Raw genomic sequence first — 21,921 nt, 5'->3', positions numbered from 1 at the left:
TAGGATCTACCTAATAAAGTCACCCATCGGTTGCAGCCCACCTACTGAAGTCTAAGGGGCCTTTGCAGTTCAGAAAAAAATGCAGGGAGCAACGAAGAGAGTGAACTTGACTCTGAGCCAAAGGCACCTGGTGGGCCACTGCGAGTAGCAGAGAGCTGGACTAGATGGACTCTGGTCTGATCCAGCTGGCTTGTTCTTATGTTCTTATGTTCTTATGAGCCATCTCCCAGCAGACAGCTTTATTCTTTTTATTTATTTTTTGTCAATTTGTTTTGTTGCGCGTTCCCGGCATCCCTGGATGGAGATACCCGCCTGTGTCCAATTCGCCCAGGAGCAGAAAAGGAATGAGATGCACCTTCAAATGAGGTTCTTCCAAATCTGAAAAACAGTGGAGTGCAACCTGCAAGAAGCTCAATTTTCATCAGTCTCAACGGATTGGCTGCTGTGGGTAGTAGGAGGTTAAGAGCTCGTGTATCTAATCTGGAGGAACCGGGTTTGATTCCCAGCTCTGCCGCCTGAGCTGTGGAGGCTTATCTGGGCAATTCAGGTTAGCCTGTATACTCCCACACACGCCAGCTGGGTGACCTTGGGCTAGTCACAGCTTCTCGGAGCTCTCTCAGCCCCAGCTACCTCACAGGGTGTTTGTTGTGAGGGGGGAAGGGCAAGGAGATTATAAGCCCCTTTGAGTCTCCTGCAGGAGAGAAAGGGGGGATATAAATCCAAACTCTTCTTCTTCTTCTTCTTTTCTGGGCTGTGTGGCCGTGGCCTTTTCGTTTTCTCTCCTAACATTTTGCCCGCGTCTATGGTTGGTGTCTTCAGAGGCATGTCAGGGCAAGGTGAGTTTCTCTCTGTGGCACAGTGGGGAATGAGGCACAGCTTACCATGACGTGCCTTTGAAGATGCAAACAGCAACAGGTGAGTTCTTCAAAGAGTGGAATCATAAAGAGAAATAAAAACCCAGAACTCACAGTGAATGCAAATACCGCATGTATATTGCATAGTAACAAGAACCAGAAAAAACTCTAGTAATAGTGAGAACAGTGGCCAAAAAGAACCTCGGCTTCAGCACCAAAAGCAGTCCAATTCAGTCTAGCTTTTAAGAACATAAGAACAAGCCAGCTGGATCAGACCAGAGTCCATCTAGTCCAGCTCTCTGCGACTCGCAGTGGCCCACCAGGTGCCTTTGGGAGCTCACATGCAGGAGGTGAAAGCAAGGGCCTTTTGACAGGTAGCTGCAAGCCATTCGTTTTATAGATGCCATAAAAGTGTATCTAATAAACAAACAATTCGAGAAAGCCGGTCTCTTTTGTTTCGGTAGGCAACAAAGGACCCTTCCTCAGCTTCTGTATCTTGCTGCCCCCAGATTCCAGAGAATAGTCCCTGCAAGTTAGTGCATGCTGTAGTTCGACAGGCCAACTGCGCTGCGATAAACGTCTTGCGCTGTGATAAACTCATAACAACCAGTTGATTCTGGCCACGAAAGCTGGCAAGGCGCTCTCCGAGGATTCATCCGACCTGGCCGAATTTTCCCCGGCTTTTGCCAGCGCTGGATCTGCAAACTGAGGACATCCTCATTTGTTCGTTTTGTTCATTTCCCCAGCAGTGGTGTAGGAGGTTAAGAGCTCGTGTATCTGATCTGGAGGAACCGGGTTTGATTCCCAGCTCTGCCGCCTGAGCTGTGGAGGCTTATCTGGGGAATTCAGATTAGCCTGTGCACTCCCACACATGCCAGCTGGGTGACCTTGGGCTAGTCACAGCTTTGCGGAGCTCTCTCAGCCCCACCCACCTCACAGGGTGTTTGTTGTGAGGGGGGAAGGGCAAGGAGATTGTAAGCCCCTTTGAGTCTCCTGCAGGAGAGAAAGGGGGGATATAAATCCAAACTCCTCCTCTTCTTCCTCCTCTTCTTCCTCCTCTTCCTCTTCCTCTTCCTCCTCCTCCTCCTCCTCCTCCTCCTCCTCCTCCTCCTCTTCTTCTTCTTCTTCTTCTTCTTCTTCTTCTTCTTCTTCTTCTTCTTCTTCTTCTTCTTCTTCTTCTTCTTCTTCTTCTTCTTCTTCTTCTTCTTCTTCTTCTTCTTCTTCTTCTTCTTCTTCGTTTGTTCATTTCCCCTCTATGCCTTCTCCTGTTTTCTTGAGCTCATTTGCCAAGGTCTGAAAAACAGACAGTGGAACATTTGAAACTGCAAATAGCCCTTGCGAGACCCCTCTTCCAAAACCACAGTCCTTCCATCTGGCTTAGGGGAAAACCCTCGCCCTCTCACATTCTGGCGAGACCTCCGGCCTGCTGTCAACGTGAGCCTCTCCGGAGAGGCGGCCGGCTGAGATAAAGGGAGGCACGTGGCCCTTTGAGGTGGCAGTCGCTGGGGTGGAGCAGCTGTGCCACTCCGCTGACTTCTTTTCGTCTTGCTAAGTAGTTCTCCGGGGGCCTCTTGGCCAGCTGCTCGCCGCTCTGAAGCGGCTGGAGCGTCAGGCCTTTGCATCTTCCTGCGACTCCGTTCTCTCCATGGGCACCTGAGCTGGGTTGTTCACAAGATCACTTAAAGGAACTGAATTCTCCCTGACCACTCTTTAAGCACACGTGAAAGGGAGAGGGGGAGAGGCCGGACTTGCCCCATTCTCCTGAAGAGCAATTTTTTAAAAAGCTATTAGGGTTTGTTTTTTTAGGGGGGAGGTTGTTAGGAACGGAGTTATGCCTCTGCCTATACTGGGTTGCATCAGAAGAAGAAGAATTTGGATTTATATCCCCCTTTCTCTCCTGTAGGAGACTCAAAGGGGCTTACAATCTCCTTGCCCTTCCCCCCTCACAACAAACACCCTGTGAGGTAGGTGGGGCTGAGAGAGCTCCGAAGAACTGTGACTAGCCCAAGGTCACCCACCTGGTGTGTGTGGGAGTGCACAGGCTAATCTGAATTCCCCAGATAAGCCTCCACAGCTCAGGCGGCAGAGCGGGGAATCAAACCCAGTTCCTCCAGATTAAATACACGAGCTCTTAACCTCCTACGCCACTGATGCTCCCATCTTTTACAGAGAGAAGAGCAAAGATTTAAGTGAGGTACCTGGAGGGAGGGACACATGAGGGAGAAGGAAGAGCTAAGTTTACAAATGTGTCCCATAATACCCCTGGCGTTACTCTTAATCCTTAATTAAGAATTCTGGAGAAGTGAAAAGCCTCCTGAAAGTTAAAGTACCAAAGCAGGACTACAGCTGAACATCAAGATGGCAAAAGAGATGGAGAATTACTCAGCTTTAGGCTGAAATGGAAATTGTTGAGGACTTTCTATTCCTTGGCTCCATCCTCAACAAGAAGAAGAAGAAAGGAAGAGGAAGAAGAAAAGAAGAGTTGGATTTATATCCCCCCTTTCTCTCCTGTAAGAAGACTTAAAGGGGCTAACAAACTCCTTTCCCTTCCCCAATCACAACAAACACCCTGTGAGGTGTGTGGGGCTGAGAGAGCTCAGAAGAACTGTGACTAGCCCAAGGTCACCCAGCTGGCATATGTTGGGAGTGCACAGGCTAATCTGAATTCCCCAGATAAGCCTCCACCGCTCAAGCGGCAGAGCGGGGAATCAAACCCGGTTCCTCCAGATTAGAGTACACCTGCTCTTAACCACCACGCCACTCCTGCAAAAGGGAAACTGCAGTCAAGAAATCAGAAGGGGATTGAGGCTGGAACGGCAGTCATGAAGGAGCTAGAAAAGATTCTTCAGTGAAAGGATGTGTCACTGGCAACCAAGATCAAGTTCATTCAGAAGCCTTTATTGGCATAAAATAAACATACAAAATCAGCATACAAAATTTGCCCATTATTGCTCACAATTATAGACACTGGTACTAAAATACTAAATACTAAAATATATACATGGTCCTTCTGTAACTATAGGACTCTCCTTCAGCTAAGTTAACCTCACTTAAACGCCATCGGATACCGACAGAAGCTAAAGCAAAATTACTGCTGGCTAAAAAAAGTGGTCATAATACATAGACATTGGTTGGTATTCATCTAGACTTCTTATCGCCTACTACATAGCAGAAATTTTGCTAAGACTCTCACACACTGTGGGATCCATGTTGTTCAAAAGCATAGGTATCTTAAGAGACAGCATCAGAACTCATGTTTTCCAGGGATTAGGAATCCAGCACTCTTAATGCTCACCAGCAATGGCCAATTGGCCGCTGACAGAGGCTGATGGGAATTGTAGTTCCTGAACATCTGGAGACGCAGGTTCCCTACCCCCCTGAGTTAGATTGTTATATTAGAAATGGGATAAGTGCAGATTGTGATATTCTGATTTTTGCAAATTACACAATGAAAAGAGGGTATGATCGAAAGTGTCTCCACCTGACCCATATCAGCATGGACCTAGCCTCCTCTGTTAGAGTCAATTTGTTGATATCTGCCAAGGAGCAGCATAGAGCGTACTGGACTGAATCTGGCCAGCGCAAGCTCTTCTTAATTTAGGGTTAGTGATCCACTCAAAATAGTTGGCTATGTGGTCCAAGTTAATTCATGCTAATGGGTATTCCCTATTACTATATATGGTCAGGAAAGCCATGTATATTAATATATCTGGGCATGCTAGGGTTGTCAATTCTGGGACAGGACAGCAAAGAAACCTGGTAGGGAGAATGTAGATGCCTTCTGAAATGTGTTGTTGGAAGAGAGTGCGACGGCCACCTTGGACCACCCAAAAAAAACGCATTACAAATAAGTAAATTCTAGAACCAAGTGCCCTCAACTGTCCCTAGATGCGAAAGTCCAGTTAACTGGGGCTGCCATACTTTACCGCCATTCCAGTGGTGTGGCATAGCCTGCTGAGGCGTGGAAGGGGGTGCGACGCACCGGGTGGGCTTCCATTTCGCTGGGCTTAGCGTATGCATGCCCTGGGCTTAGTTCCCCCTCACTCTGCCCCTGGTCACATTAGGAGAAGATGAGATCTCACCAGGCAACCATCCTGCAGGTGAGCTCCCAGCAAGGCACCTGGTGGGCCACTGTGAGTAGCAGAGAGCTGGACTAGATGGACTCCTGGTCTTGATCCCAGCTGGCTTGTCTCTGTGTTCTTAAGGCCCTTGCTTTCACATCCCAAATCAGGGAGCTCCCAAAGGCACCTGGTGGGCCACCAGAGTAGCAGAGAGCTGGATTAGAAGATGGACTCTGGTCTGATCCAGCTGAGCTTGTTCTTATACTCTTAAAGAGACAGGTAATGCTTAAAAAAAAACAGGTTGAAGATAGTAGGAAGACGACGTACAGCTCATTCCGCACATGGAGAATAATGCACTTTCAAACTGCTTTCAGTGCTCTTTGAAGCTGTGCGGAATGGCAAAATCCACTTGCAAACAGTTGTGAAAGTGGTTTGAAAATGCATTGTTTTGCGTGTGCGGAAGGGGCCAAAGATCCAGCCTGAGTCGGAGACAACTTGACGACACTTAACACCCAGAAAGCCTGCATAGGGTGGTTTGTGTTTTTTTTGGGGGGGGGGGGGGGGCATTGTAGCTGGTTCTAATAAAATTGGGTGGCTTTTGCTTTGGGATTGGACTTTGGATTCCGCCTCCTCAGCTGTGAAAGTGTCATCATCCCGCAAAAGAATGAAAAGTGAAGACGGTGGGGAGGGGAGAGAGGGGGTGGGCCGGGGCTTCTGTGACTCACGCTGACTGCCAGGAGAGGCAGATGGGGGGGGGGATTTTCGTGCTCGCTCGCTTCCTGTTCCCTCTGGAAACCCACTTTTTTTTTTTGGATTTTTGAGTTTTCTATATATGTATATATAATGTTGGGCAGCTATGAGACTGCCTTGGCAGTAAATTTTGCCCTAGATCTTTTTGGCTGACTGACAGCTCTCTGCAAGGAAAAGAAGGGAGAGGGAATTCATCTTCACGCAGAAGGCCTCGCGCTCAAAAGCTTTGCCGAGAACTGGCAAATGCCAACAAAGAGACTGACAGAAGAGCTCCTAAGCGGCTTTGTCGAGAGGTGGTTTCATTTTGGAGTGCCATCTGTCACGCGGATCCAAACGCGACGTGTTTGAATGCTAGGGGGCTCGCGCTCCCAGAAATGCCTGGCCGATCAGATTCGACTCTGAGACCCCGGCCTGGAAGACTTCTGCAACGTGCTTGTGTAGGGAAAAAGCGACCATCTGCGTTTTAAGATGAGGCATCTTCAGATTTGGCCATTCTAATAGTTTTAGAGTTTAGAGTTTGGATTTATATCCCCCCTTTCTTTCCTGCAGGAGACTCAAGGGGGCTTACAATCTCCTTGTCCTTCCCCCCTCACAACGAACACCCTGTGAGGTAGGTGGGGCTGAGAGAGCTCCGAGAAGCTGTGACTAGCCCAAGGTCACCCAGCTGGCGTGTGTGGGAGTGCACAGGCTAATCTGAATTCCCCAGATAAGCCTCCACAGCTCAGCAGCAGAGCGGGGAATCAAACCCGGTTCCTCCAGATCAGAATGCACCTGCTTTCAACCTCCTACACCACTGCTTTTGCTTTTCTCTTGTGAACGGTCAATCGAATTTCAAAGGGATCGCTTCCTGTTCTGCAATGATTACTGTTGGCTGGTGTGGTGGTCATTGGCTTTAAAAATGGGCGAGAGTCATTCATGGCACGTGGATCACCCCGACAGCTATTGGTCAACGTAGCAAAATTGAATTTCCGTATGCAAAGGCCGTGTACTTTTGACAGTGACGAAGGGAGGGGAAAAACTGCACCCGGGACGTGAATTATGACTGATCCTCAGCCAGCAGAGGTCAGTTCGCTTGGAGAAAACGGCTGCTTCGGAGTGGCGGTTGTATGGTGTTATACCCTGCTTAGGTCCTCCTTTCTCCGAACCCTTCCATCCTAGGCTCCACTCTGGAAATCTCCAGGAATTTTCCCAACCCAGAGTTGCCAACCTTAGATGAGCTGATCCGAGCCCATTCTCCTGGGATAAATCCTGGCCTTGGATCTAAGCAGCTGAGTCCTTGCCTGCTGTGTCTCTACTCCTTTTACGACACTCACCCTCATTCTGGTCGGAAGGATCCTTGGGGGGAAGAATTAGGACTAATAAAAGGAAACACTTCTTCACATAAAGTGTGATTGGTGTTTGGAATATGCTGCCACAGGAGGTGGTGATGGCCACTAACCTGGATAGCTTTAAGAAGGGCTTGGACAGATTTATGGAGGAGAAGTCGATCTATGGCTACCAATCTTGATCCTCCTGGATCTCAGATTGCAAATGCCTTAGCAGACCAGGTGCTCAGGAGCAGCAGCAGCAGCAGAAGGCCATTGTTTTCACATCCTGCATGTGAGCTCCCAAAGGCCCCTGGTGGGCCACTGCGAGTAGCAGAGTGCTGGACTAGATGGACTCTGGTCTGATCCAGCAGGCTAGTTCTTAAGTTCTTATGACATCACTCCACCAAAGGGTTGCCACGGCCTTGGAGAACCATTGCCCTTTCTATTGCTGTGTTGAAGAGCTAATTTCACCCTGGCAAGAGAAGGAATATATCAGCAGAGTTTAAAGCGGAGTCACTCTGGTAAGATGAGAAGGTTTAATAGTCTTCTTGCACTCACTGCAGCCTTCTACCACTCTGGAAAAGAATACTCTCCACGCAAGATGTTCTTTCCATAGGAAGGTTTTTCCTTTCGCAGTTGCAAGATTACACAAGTCTATTCTATACAAGACTATAATACTATACAGAACTCTTCAGCAATAACAAAGTTCAACACACAGAGAACTCAACTTAGACTCTATCCCAACTATCTATATCTGAACTTAGCATAGCATATAGGATACTATTCCCTGCCCAGGCAACTGTCAGGCTCTCGAGCGTGGAAATAACAGAGACTGTAGGAAAGTCCTAAAGCAGTTTATTTCTAACAACGCGTAGAGTAACAATAGAAAGCTGAATCTAAGCTCTCCAGCTTAGATCCAGAGATTATATCCTTCAAACCCCCCCCCCCATTTGTCCCACACCAAATGTGCCTTACAAATTCTACAACATTTGCACTACAGAGCTTCAAAGAACCTGGGAACCGTTCGCACCTTCTTGCAGGAGAGCTGGCGCCAGGGAGTTGCCAGGAAGGGAAGAGGGAAACAGAAAAGCAGTTACAGGAAAGCAATTCTTACACAGCAAGACATCTGGGCACTGACAGGCCTGGTCCTGACAGCAATAGCTCTCTCATTGGCCTAGAGTTACAGTTGAACTAACCAATCATGTTAAAGGTTAACTGCTCCATCGCCCCTAGACTGACTGTCTCCGGCCTTTGGGTTTTGCAAACTTCTGCTAACTTGAAATGGCCCTTTAGTGACCCTTTACTCTCTTTTTTATATCATGACAGAACACTTGCCCAGATCTCTCTTCTCTGGCTTGCTAGCCCTTTCCACACTCTCTTGCACTGGGACTTGTTTGCGCAAGGCCTTCGGGAAGCAGTCCATAGGGGGGGTGGGTGCTGCTTCCATAGATGGATTTTCCAGTCCCCCTTGGCAGAGTAGGGGCAGTGTTCTCTGCACAAATTGCCATTGAGGGCAGCCCAACGAGGACCTCCCTGCCACTAAGGTGGCCAAGGGAAGCACAAGTGATATCCGAACAACAGGGCTCAGTCAGTTCCCCTGAAAGAAATGGCAGCTTCAGAAGGCGGAGTCTGTAGCCTTCGACCTGCTGAGCTTCCTCTTCTTTCCCAACTCTGCACTCCCCGAAGTCCCACATCTCCAAGAAGTTCTCAGGCAGGAGGGGGTCCCCTTCGCCGCCACGCCTCTTACCGCACCACCACGGAGGCTTCGGTAGAGATCCTGGGCCCTGCCTTGACCCCCGCTGGTGGCTGCGTGGGAGGGGGGGATGGCGAACACAGTTCGTGCAACACAGAGTTTCCAATCTTCACGGGGGGAGAGCTCCCACTATTATAACTGATTTGCAGACAATAGAGATCCGTTCCCAGGGAGAAAATGGCGGCTTTGGAGGGTAGACTCTATGGCACGGGTGTCAAACTCGTGGCCCTGCCAGGGGATGATGGGAACTGTAGTCCATAACATCTGGAGGGCCATGAGTTTGACACCTGTGCACTATAGCATTGTACCCTTCTAAGGTCCCTCCCCCAAACCCCCCCTTTCCCGGCTCCCCCCCCCCCCCCCCCCCAAAAAAAAATCTCCAGGTATTTTCCAACCAATCCAGACCTGGCAATTACGCCCTGTCGTTTGGGGGTGGAATATCCACCGTTGGGAACTGGGGCATGGAAAACGTAGGGGAGATGTCCTTTTGGAGGCTCTGGTACCCCCACCTGCAGCAACCTTGGGGCTTCCATGGCTGCCATGTTGAAAAGACCTCAGATGTTGAAAAGACCTTGGGGCTTCCATGGCTGCCATGTTGAAAAGACCTGCCACCGGTCTGTCTGCTCATGGGACGGCCTGGTGGAGAGGTGGGCTCTTTCTCATTGTGGCTTGGAACAGTGGTGGCGAACCTTTGGCACTCCAAATGTTATGGACCAGGTGGTGATGACCACTAACCTGGATAGCTTTAAAAGGGGCTTGGGCAGATTTATGGAGGAGAAGTCGATTTATGGCTACCAATCTTGATCCTCCTTGATCTGAGGTTGCAAATGCCTTAACAGTCCAGGTGCTCGGGAGCAACAGCCGCAGAAGGCCCTTGCTTTCACATCCTGCACGTGAGCTCCCAAAGGCACCTGGTGGGCCACTGCGAGTAGCAGAGAGCTGGACTAGGTGGACTCTGGTCTGATCCAGCTGGCTTGTTCTTATGACTACAATTCCCATCAGCCCCTGCCAGCATGGCCAATTGACCATGCTGGCAGGGGCTGATGGGAATTGTAGTCCATAACATCTGGAGTGCCAAAGGTTTGCCACCAAGGACCTGGAAGATCCCGAAGTCTTTGGTGGGCACTTGAAGGGAGCAAATGAGCAGCTGGGCAGCCAAGTCACAACAGCTTGGGCCAGCTCAGTAAAATTAGCCGTCCGCTAGTGTCTGCTTCCCTTAGCAACCGAACCTCCACAGAGAATAATTAACCTGAAGAAAACAGCTATTTTGGAGGGTGGACCATATGGTTTTATGCTACCCTGAGATCCCTTCCATACCCAGGCTGCACCCCCCAGATCTCCAGCCTGGAGCTAGCAACCCTACCCAGGACGAAGAGGCGGATAACCACAAAAGTACCTTCTGGGTTCAGCCGCGGAGCTCCATTTGAGCATCCGCCCTTCCCTTCCGTGTTAACTCTGGAGTCGGTGTGCTCGCGTGCTGATTCTTTTTCGTCTCCAATGCAGCCCCTCCCAAGAGCAAAGCAGGCCACAGCCCCGGCCGGAAGCATTCCAAGAAAGCAGGTATTTTCCTGGGCTCCCACAATGCTCGGCTACTGCTGGGGGCGGTGGGGGGGGGGGGGAGGCGTAGTTTGTTCCTCTGTCTTGCTTGCCTGCTAGTTGCGTTGAGGGTAGCTCCTGCTGTGTGTGTGAACGAGGACTCTCCATTGTGTGGGGCTGAGGGTCATCCTCAGGTGTGCTGTCTCTGAACTGTTCCAGCCAGATCCCATGGTGATCATACTGTTGATGGCACTCTCTGGGCATGCGGTAAAAGCCAGAGCAACATAGCAAAAAAATAGAGATTGCCACTGAGGAATTGGCAGATCAGCTTCAGAAGGAATGAATGCAAAGATGTAGAAACTCAGGTAAATCCTTTAAAAAAAAGCCTTAGACCAGTGTTGGCTTAACCTTTTGGAGATTGAGTGCCCAAATTGCAACCCAAACCGCGCATATTTATCGCGGCGCCAACCCGCAAATTTAACCTGAATGCTGAGGTTTTCGCTTAGGAAAAACCGGTTGGCTCCCTCTTCCTCCGCCTCCACCTACTCGGGCAGGGGCCAGCCTTGCTCTAGTCTCCCAGCAAGTTTCGCGCGCGACCGCTCTGTGCCACTCTAGCATCTCTGCCTTCTCTGCCCCCCCGCCTCCAGGCAGCAGCTACACCCAGAGCACAGGTACCAGGCCCGGCTTAGCCTGAAGTCCTTCCTGCTCACTGCGGTGCACGCGACCGCCGCGGCTCAGTGGGCCCAGGGCCAGCTCTTTTAGATGTGTGTGTGTGTGTGTGTGTAAAGTATCGTTCCACGCGGACAAACTCTGTGTAGTGCCTACAGAGAGGGCTCCGAGTGCCACCTGTGGCACCTGTGCTTATAGGTTCAACATCAATGGCTCCAGACCTTTTTCTCCACCTATCGTGTCCATCAAAGCCGCCATGTTCTGGCACAGCGCACTCTATGCGCCTTTGGCTAGGGCGCCGCAAACAATGTATGACAGGTTTATGCTTGCGGGTCCACTTGTGGCCCTCCCAGCTGGTTGGCGCTTTTGGGGAGACAGGCTGCTGTGCCAGATGCGGAACATCACTCTGGTCCAATTAAGATTCTTTCGCTGTCTCTGTAAAACATCAACATCGCAGGTCTTGGAGAATCGCCATTAGCGTTGGGACAGAGATTCTGGCTTTAGCCTGGGTGCAGGCAATATACCTACCGTGTGCCAGCGTGCATGGCGGGTTGTGAACTCCGTCTTTGAAGGTGCCCAGGGCATTGGGAGGTTGGGGCCAGCGCAGAAAATGGTGCTTCAGCAAAGCTCTCAAGCTGCTACGCCAAAGCTGAATTCAAAGCAGTACCCAGTGTGGTGCTTTGTGTCAGCCTGCGTCGTAAGCAATAGACCTGGCTTGTAGGCTAGATGTCTTGTGCGGGGGATGGCAAATGTTCAAGTAGTGTCCTTAATCTTCCCAAGAATCTTCCAAGGTTTCCAAACTCATCCGCCTCAAGTCCAGCTCGATCTCAGCAAGCAACCACCGACAGATTTAAAGGTAAGAAGAAGAAGAGTGAGCACGCGGACACGGTATGACCCAAATCCTGGGTGGAATGCCCTGAACTGTGCAAGTAATCCCAGTCTGTTTACAGCGTCGAAGTGGTTGACTTGCATCTGGTCTGAACCACTTCAAATCACATTACCGAATGTCCTTCTGTGGCGTAGAAAACGGTGAGCTTGTCGTGTACCAGATGAGATCCAGTGCAGCCTTTTTTCCCAGCCGTGTTTCGTTTTCTACGTGCAGGAATTTATTTATTTTATGCAGGAGTGCGCTCAGTCACTTTCAAACACGATCTGGTGGCGGTACAGTCCAGTCACCGTTTTTACCAGCTCAGTGAGAACCAGGTCTAAGGTACACCATTCTTATGCCCCTGGAGGAGTTTTTTTGCCAGAATAACATATATAGCAGCTTCATCATAGGAGAGTGGTGGCGAACCTTTGGCACTCCAGATGTTATGGATCACCTTCCCATCAGCCCCTGCCAGCATGGTCAATTGGGCTTTCGCGCGGCAGGGGCTGATGGGCATTGTAGTCCACAACATCTGGAAAGCTAAAGGTTCGCCACCATGTTCATAGCGAATGATCACTTGCTCAGACTCATGAGCACCAGAAACTTGAATCCCTTCAACAAACAAGCATATAAAAGTGACCATTCAACAGATCGATTGCCAAGTTCCCCTGGCCGCCTTTAAAAGCTCATCTGAAATAAACGAAGGCGGTGAAGCTTTCCTTAACATGCGCTGGGGAATGCTTGATCTGCTATCCCTTTTGTGTCAGTCAGAATACTGTAAAAAGTGTGTGTTTAGTATCCGGCAGTGCCCAGGCCAACGTGAGCGGGATAAACCCCATCAAAGGGCTGATCCTTCAAGGTCCCTATTTGGCCTCTGGCGTAGCCAGATTGGTGGTGGGGAAAGGCCAGCCCCTTCTCCGCTTTGGATTGCTTGTCTCATAAAGCCTCCGTTGCATGCCTGCCTCCCCATTTGTGGTGTCTGCACGCCATCACATTCATTGCATTCAGAGCACAGTGGATCCTCCCATAATAGCATGGACTCATCCCCAGCATGGACTCATCCCTAAGATGGAGGCAGAGAGCAACTTCTCCAAATGGGTCTCACTAGCTTCGGCGCTTCTCTCTCATGGCTTCCTTTTGTTCTGCCCTATTGCCATGCCTAATAACATGGTCCTCTCTAGTCTGGCATACAACAACGGCTCACTCTCCACCCACCCACTTCATCTCCCTTGTTCTCTACAGACTGTGAATGTTAATGCCACTCCACCCGGGCTGCAGCTTTCCATTGACTTCCCTGAACCTGGTGTGACCTGCATCAGCTGCAAACACAACACACGTGGGCCAGCATTGCCAGCATTGTCGGGCTGGGCTATTTCCTCGAACAGCTCTGCAGAACCTCGACGATGGAGAACGGGTGCATAGGTGAGGCTGGATGGATCTCCTCTCTGCGGGGTTGAATGCAGTGCCTTCACCACAGGATGCAAAGGGCACAGGCGGAGCTACCAGGGGACGGGGGTGCCTATTGCAATCGGGATGTGTATTCTAGGGTGCACGACCCCACGGCACCCCCCTCTAGTGGCCCCCCCCCTACCTTAGTAAAACAGTGCAGGTTGGAGAAGCAGGCTCAGCCCTTCTAGGCTGAAAATGGCCTGGTGGGAACTACACCCCAGGAGACCTTGCGAAGTCCTTAGTGGCCATTTTCAGCCTGAAGGGAACAGGCTGCTTTTCCAGGCTGAACTAAGGTAAAGGGGGACGGGATGCCATGGAGGGGAAGAAACAGAGTGTGCACCAGGCATGCGGTTTCCTGGTCCAGCTATGTTTTCTGGAAAAGGGTAGCCACACCTGGTCCATAGGAGAGGAGCTGGATTCGAGTCCAGGAAGTTTTTGAGTGCCCAAGTTTTGTATCTGATGAAGGGAGCTTTAACCCTTGAACATTCATACCCCCCAAAATCATATTGGTCTCTAAGGTACTATTGGACCAGCATGGCTACCCTCGGCAACTATCTGCATAGATGAGTGGGCGTGGAGGGCTTGGCCAGATGGAAGCCCCATGCCTGACATCTGCCAGGGGAGGGGGAGAAACACAGGAGCCCGTGGTTGAAGTTTCTGTTTTGTTGAGAAGTCGCTCTAGATCAGGGGTCTGCTTGCGGCTCTCCAGATAGCCATGGATTCTTGGCTCTCATCAGCCCCTGCCGGTATGCACAATTGGCCATGCCGGCAGGGGCTGATGGAAATTGTAGTCCATGAACATCTGGAGAGCCGCAGGTTGCAGACCCCTGGTCTAGAGCGACTGGAGACAGAAAGACCCATCAATGGTCTCTTTAACCAAAGAGGAACTAAGGATGGTCTGGGGTGGGGATAAATGGATGCTCACTTTCAATTCTACCCTCTCTCTTCTTCCCTGAGAATCCTGTCCTTTCTGCACATTGCAGAGGAGTTAAACAAAGAGAGGAGGAATTCAGAAAGCAAAGAAAACAGCCCCTTTTCCCTTTCGGTGCTGAAAGAGCACGCCCCCCACCCTGGAACGCCCCTGCACAGGCGCACACTTGGGGCATCGCACCCCACCCTGTCCCGTTGGCACTACGCCACTGTCAGCAGCCATTGTTCCTGGGCAGCAAATGGGTCTTGCCCAAGCATTTCCCCACACCTCTCTTCAGGGATCCCTTTCTCGATCTGCTGAGGAATTTCTGCCCCAGCACGTTGCAGACGTTCCTGACGTGTGGCATAGGAGGGCCCAGAGTTGTGAGTCCTCCTGGGGTGATGGCACATTGCCACCCATTGTACCCATGCCAGTCAAACAAGGTGTTGCAAGGTTTGGAACCACAATATCTATTTCCCTCAAAGGAAAAGCCCTTTGATATTCTAAAAGAAAAACCTCATCTGGTTTCAATTGTAAATTCATGGGTGGGGTGGGGGGACTAGACCCACCCTATGACCTACCAGCCTTCTCTAGAACATGTATAAGATTCTTCCTACCTCCCCAAGCTGTCCTTTACAGGATAGCTGGTGGGAAGCCAGCTGCTCTTTCAGGAAAACTGTCCCAGTGTTACCCATCCTATTCTTGAGGAACCCCTCCAAGATATCTACCAAGTCTTTGGAATGCAGCTGGAAACAGTGAAGACATTCCCCAGAAAGGCTTAGAAAGGCATTCCTCTATAGCAGGGGTCTTCAAACTATGGCCCTCCAGATGTGCATGAACTACAATTCCCATCAGCCCTGCCACCTGGCCATGCTGAGAGGGGCTGATGGGAATTGTAGTCTATGAACATCTGAGGGGCCATAGTTTGAAGACCCCTGCTCTATAGTTTCCTGGGAGCCATTGTGTGCATGTTGAAAATATCCCTCCACTTTGGAAACAATCAAGTTCTGAGGACCCGCCCATTTAGGCCTCCAGCATCACCAGCTGTGATTTGAGAAAGTCTTGAAGATTTGGGAGTGGTGCCTGAGTGGGTGGAGCCTGAGGAGAGAGCTATGGAGGGGAGCAATACCTTAGAGTCCCCCTGCCAAAGCAGCCGTGCCCTCGAGGGGAACTCTGCTCTCTGTGGTTGGTGACCTGTTGAAATTCTGGGAGGATCCAGGCCCTACATGGAGATGGGTAACCTTCCACTGGCCTCAGCTGTGACTGACCAGCTATGATCCCAGGCCCCTCAATGATCGCTGCTAAGCCTCTACCCAGGCTGTAGAGCCTTTACAGTTTCTGCCCCCGCCTGGTGGGAACACTCTCCTCCAGCTGCCAGGGCCCAAGTGGAGGATCTTAGGAAGTTCCCGCAGGAGCCTGTAAGACTGAGTTGTTCCGCCGGGCCTTTGGGGAGGCCGGCCGCTGATGGCCCCCCTATAACAACAGTGGATCCTGCCACCCCTCCTTCTGATTTTTAGGGGATTGATAGTAGGTGCCATCTATTATGCTGATTTTTTTTTTTTAGTATGCTGCGTTTTAATGGGGTAGAGATTTATTTTATTTTATGAAGACCCAATTTAATTAATATTCAATGGATTTTAGTCTTATTTATGTCAGGGTTCCCCAAACTTTTTTTTTTTAAACAGGGGGCCCAGTTCACTGTCCCTCGTGGACTGGAGGGGGCCGGACTAAAAAACTATGAACAAATTCCTATGCACACAAAATGTGATTGTAAAATGTTTGATTTCACCTTTCAGCCTTTCTGTCATGGTCTATTTTTTAGAACAGTGACCCAAAGTATGTCAAGTACAGGGTGGGCTCCAAATATTGTTGGGAGGGCTGTGGAATACCTTCCCTGTAAAAAAAAAGCAGAACTTTTCCCAATGAAGCATTCCATCTAACCCAGGATCAGGTATCTTTCCTGGGTTCTTCTCCCTAGCAGCCAGCGAGTGATTCTCCGCCAGCCTGGCTGATGCCAATGGGATGAGGCGGAATGTGAAAGCCTGAGGAAGCAACATGGAGTAGCTGAGAGGGAAGAGGCGGAGGCAGGTGCTTATACATGCAAAGGTTTCCAACTCTGGGTCTGGGAGAAATGCCACGGAGATTTAGGGGTGCCATCATGTAACTGCAATCCAACAGCCGTTGGGGCTGGTTCCTTCCTCTCCCTCGAGCCCCCACTGCACATGAATGGAGCTTACCGCTGGCCATGCCTGGCGGGTCGATAGGTCGCCTTCTTCAGGGGGCTAAGACGGCTGCCCCCGGGCCGTAGTTTGGGGACCCCTGGTTTATGTGCTCTATTTCTGTTTTGTTGTTCACTGCCCTGAGCCCTTCGGGGGAGGGCGGTATAGAAGTTCAACCAATAAACAAACAAACAAACAAACAAACAAACAAAAAACAAACCTGTATTTGGGCAGATTGCAATTGCAACCGAATTGGCTCCTTGGCCAACCGCTGCAACGAGACCGGCTACTGCGTCTGCAAGGAAGGTGTCACAGGGCCCAAATGTGACGACTGTTTGCCCAGCTACTACTGGAGACAAGGCTGCTTCCGTAAGTACAACCTGCCCCTTGTCGCATGCAGGGAGAGGGAGGGAGACAGACCTGCTTGCTTGGGGAAGGCACAGGGCTTGGGTTTTATTTCTCTAGCAGACAGGTTGGTTAGAAGGCAGTGGCCCAACTGCCTTACCTCCTGGGCCACACACCCTTCTAACCACTATACCAGTGGTGGTGAACCTTCGGCACTCCAGATGTTGATGGACTACAATTCCCATCATCCCCTGCCAGCAATTGGTGGGATCAAAAAATTTTAGTAACAGGTTCCCATGGTGGTGGGATTCAAACTGTGGTACGTGGCGCTAATGGGGCTGGGGCCTGACGGGGCATGGCTGGGCATTAGGAAACGGGGGGCATTCCTGGGTGGGGATTGTGGCAAGGGCGCGCCCTGCGCCGGTCCTTGAAGGCACCTGCTGCTGGAACTGCTTCGTTCCTGCGCTACTGCTTCTGAGGAGAGCGTAGCGAGAGGCAAAAAATCGCGTGGCCAAACCACCAATTAGCAGCCCCTCTCGGCACACACAAATAATTAGTAACCTACCGGGAACCTGTGAGAACCTGCTGGATCCCACCTCTGGATGATGGGAATTGTAGTCCATCAACATTTGGAGTGCCATAGGTTCGCCACCACGGCACTATACTGTCCCAGACTGTCTGACCGGCATCCACGCTGTTTTTGCAGGGCTGGGCCAGCAGCAAAAACCAGGTGGTTCATGGGTGGCAAATGGCAGCCAAGAGTTTACAGCTACCATTTTTGGGACCTCCGATTCAACTACCTGCATTGCAGCAATTGGGGTTGAGGGTCCAGTTGCTGAGCAACCGGACAGCAAGGCCTGAAGCATGAGCCAGTTGCCGACCTGTCCTCTACCCTGTGTGTATGCAGCAGATCTCCGTAAACCGACTTGCCCGGCTTGTAGGCTGGGGCGAGCCAACCTTAGCGGTGTTACACTGTAGCTTAGCATCCGAAGTGGGAGAGGGCTTGAGTAGCAAGGAGCTGCTCTACTCATCTCCAGATGTCCCAGCTCAGAAAGCTGGAGAAATTGCTAGCCACGGTGGCACAACGGTGACCCGCGAGGTTCCATCCACTGTCATGCCGCTTAAATGGTCCAGTGGCATCATGCAGCGAAGAGGTCTCCGGCCAGCACTCCAGTCTACGTCACCCACATTGTCCTAAGAGCTGTGGTGGCGAACCTATAAGCGCCAGCATGGCCAATTGGCCATGCTGGCAGGGGCTGATGGGGATTGTAGTCCATGAACATCTGGAGCGCCGCAGGTTGCAGGCTTGTGGCTTGGAGAAAATGGCTGCTTCAGTGAGGTGGCTGTGTGGTGTTATACCCAATTGGCCATGCTGGCAGGGGCTGATGGGAATTGTAGTCCACGAACCTCTGGAGAGCCGCATGTTGCAGGCCTGTGGCTTGGAGAAAATGGCTGCTTCAGTGAGGCGGCTGTGTGGTGTTATACCCAATTGGCCATGCTGGCAGGGGCTGATGGGGATTGTAGTCCATGAACATCTGGAGTGCCATAGGTTCGCCACCACTGGTCTAAAAGGACACAGCGCTTTCCCAGCGTGAGCAAGCCAAGGCTAGAACAGGGCACATGCCAGGCAAGAGGAGGTGGCCATGCCAAGGTGGGGGCCAGCTCATGGGCTTTGGAGCTGCTTGAGGAAGGGTCTCTTTGAGAGACTTCTGACCTGGGATGCCCTCGGCCAGCTTGCTCTCATCAGAGATCAGAAACTAGGCAGGGTCAGCCAAGGTCAGTACTTGGATGGGAGACCACCAAAGAACTTCAGTGTTTGGCTGCTGTGAGTTTTCCAGTTACCGTCGACTGTGTTTTCCCTTATGACACAGTCTCATTGTGACAAGCCTCTGAAGGTACCAGCCACAGATGGCCACGCAGCCCAGAAAACCCACAGCCACTGCCATTGGCACAGGCTGCCCCACCCTGATGCCATTGTGCAGATGCTGCGTGCTGCCGACGGTTAGGCAGGGGTTCCAAAGAGGGCACTCAACCTGCTGAAGCCACCCCCCAAACACTTCCTTTTGTACGGAGCAGCAGTGGCGTAGTGGTTAAGAGCAGGTGCACTCTAATCTGGAGGAACCGGGTTTGATTCCCCGCTCTGCCGCCTGAGCTGTGGAGGTTTATCTGGGGAATTCAGATTAGCCTGTGCACTCCAGCTGGGTGACCTTGGGCTAGTCACAGTTCTTCAGAGCTCTCTCAGCCCCACCCACCTCACAGGGTGGTTGTTGTGAGGGGGGGAAGGGAAAGGAGATTGTATGAGTCTCCAAAGGAGAGAAAGGTGGGGATATAAATCCAACTCTTCTTCTTCCTCCCTTGTCTTTCCCAGCAAACGTCTGCGATGACGAACTCCTGCTGTGCCAGAACGGGGGCACCTGCTACGAGAACCAGCGCTGCCTCTGCCCGCAGGGCTTCAAGGGGGTCCTCTGCGAGCAAGCCAAATGCGAAGGGGACAGCAAGGACTGCAACGGGGCCTCCAGCACCGTCCTCAGCCCCGCCGCCTTCCTCCTCAGCTCTCTGGTCTTGCAGCTTCGACATTGGGGGAACCTTTGAAACCTGCCAGCAGGAGAGCCCGAGAGGAACGGAACAACTCCAAAGAGGACCTGGAGGAAAAGGGGAGGGGGGGGACACACGCTTCCAGGGTCCTCATGCTGCCGCTGGCTCCACCCCCGCCACCCTCTCTTTTCCTAGCTCACAGAAAACAGCAAGAAGGAAACAGGCTGCTGAGTCTTCTACGACCCGAGTTGCCGAGGACCCTACTGGATGTGACTGTTGTGCCACAGCCTATCGAGGACAGAGCAACCGGCCCCAAGTAGGGGGGGGACAAAGAACGCACGTTGCTTCCTCCTTCTAAGTGGCGACTATTTCTCCACTTCACACGCGGGGTGAGGAAGCCTGGGACTTCGGGTCTCTGCGGTTTCCTCGTCCTCTCTTTTCCTTTCCTCCTTCAGTCTGTTGTTTTGGAAGAACCCCTCTGATGAGAATCCGGCAGCTAAGGAAGCCAGGAGGACGGGCGAGACTCTTTTTCCACCTGGCCGCGCCGGTCCACTCTAGCTAGCCCAGACGTAAAACTATATCATTGCCTACAAATCCGGTTGCTGAATTTGTTAAGTTTTCTACTTTTTATCCTTTGGTTGCAAGATTCCAGTTTTCTGTTTCTTGCCTTTGAGACCGGAGGAAAGGGGGCCGCTCTGTATCGCGCCAACATGTAATGTGTTATCCAGGCTTTGCCATATAGTTTACGGTTCAGACACTTTTTTTGTAGAGAATTATTTTTGTTTGGATTATAAATGTTCTAAAGGAAAAAAAAAAGATTAACGATCACAGCCTCTAGAGAGAGATTTTGCCATAAGCACTATGGTGTAATAATCCTACTACAGTAAAGCAAATTATTAATTGCTGCTGCGCCTCCATTTTTCCCTTGCTTTGCATCCTCTGTAAATTTACTGGTAGAGGTTCTCCCAGGACAAAAATCTCTCTTTTGTGCTTTCTTGTTTTTATGCTGGCGTCCTTGTACAGGCACAGATGACTAACTTATTCAACCAGGGGGAAAATATGAGGTTCTAGCATTTTTCAGGGGTAAAAAGAATTGGTTTTTATACCTCATTTTTCCTCTACTGAAAAGAGTTTCAAAGTGGCTTACAACTGCCTTCCCTTTCTCTCCTTACAGCAGGTACCTTGTGAGGTAGGTGAGAGAGTTCTGAGAGAACTGTGACTGGCCCAAGGCTTCATGGGGAGAAACAGGGATCTGAACCAAGTCCTCTGATTAGAGTCCTCTGCTCATGTGAAGGAGAGTAGAAGAAGAAGAGTTGGACTTATATCCCCCCTTTCTCTCCTACAGGAGACTCAAAGGGGCTAACAAACTCCTTCCCCCCTCACAACAAACACCCTGTGAGATAGGTGGGGCTGAGAGAGCTCAGAAGAACTGTAACTAGCCCAAGGTCACCCAGCTGGCATGTGTGGGAGTGCACAGGCTAATCTGAATTCCCCAGATAAGCCTCCACAGCTCAGGCGGCAGAGCGGGGAATCAAACCCGATCCCTTCAGATCAGAGAACACCTGCTCTTAACCACTACGCCACTGCTGCTCCCAGTTCTCTGGATTGGAGACTGCCACTCTTAACTATTATGCCACATTTAACAACTACACCAAGAATAGCAGTCCTGAACATCTGAATATTGCTTGCAGTGCTCAGAGAGGTTTACCTACATTAGGGCAGTGATCCCCACAAAGTAGACCAGTAGGATTCTACCTGTGCTACATGCAGGAAATTGAGACAGAGAGCTGGTAGGCTGATAACTTGGCAAGCGTTCAGTTTACATAGCTGCTGGTTCCATGCCAGGGCTTAAACTCAGGGATGAACAGCTGTACACTCACTAACAAAAAACCAGAGAAAAATCCCCATAAGAAATATAGGTAAGAACATAAGAAAGGGCCTGCTGGATCAGAGCAGAGTCCATCTAGTCCAGCTCTCTGCTACTCGCAGTGGCCCACCAGGTGCCTTTGGGAGCTCACGTGCAGGATGGGAAAGCAATGGCCTTCTGCAGCTGTTGCTTCCGAGCACCTGGTCTGCTAAGGCATTTGCAATCTGAGATCAAAGAGGATCAAGATTTCCTTGCAATCTCAGATCAAAGAGGATCAAGGTAGGTGGTCTTATGTTTGGCATGCAGAAGGTTCCACGTTCGATTCCCGGCAACTCCACTTTTTTTAAAGGATCAGACACTAAGTGATGTGAAAGGCTTCTTGTCTTGAGACCCTGGAGAGCAGTTGCCAGTTAGAGTGCACAATACTGACCTCGATGGACCCAAGCTCTGATGCAATAAAAGGGGTGCGTCTGTGTGTGTGTATGCTTGTAAATGCTGTGAAGTCACAGCTGACTTATGGCAACGTGGCAAGGTTTTCCAGGCAAGGGACTGACCGTGTAGCCCATAATAGGCCAAGCTAGCACGTGTTCTTTCTGACCAAGTTGGCACATTCCTGCCTGCGACGCTTGAAGTGATCTTTCTTTGCTATTCCACGTCTGGACGGGACCTTGAAAGAACAGCACGCTTTTGTGCAGTCGTTTTTAGATTATGAACCGACTTGCAACGGCACACACAAACATGGGGCTCCCTTTAGTAAAGTATAAAGGGGAGCGGGAGAGCAGAGTAGCAAAAGACCCC

At 50.8% G+C, this 21,921-nt stretch overlaps 1 pseudogene; it reads left to right on the top strand.

Moving 5' to 3' along the window:
- The first annotated feature begins 11,672 nt into the window (after positions 1 to 11,672).
- Positions 11,673 to 20,161, top strand: LOC125441547 (annotated as a pseudogene).
- The last annotated feature ends 1,760 nt before the right edge of the window (positions 20,162 to 21,921 follow it).

The sequence above is a fragment of the Sphaerodactylus townsendi genome, linkage group LG12 (genome assembly GCF_021028975.2).
Source record: "Sphaerodactylus townsendi isolate TG3544 linkage group LG12, MPM_Stown_v2.3, whole genome shotgun sequence".
NCBI lineage: Eukaryota > Metazoa > Chordata > Lepidosauria > Squamata > Sphaerodactylidae > Sphaerodactylus > Sphaerodactylus townsendi.
Note: the sequence above shows the minus strand (reverse complement) of the source record. Positions and strands in the feature narration are given on the sequence as shown.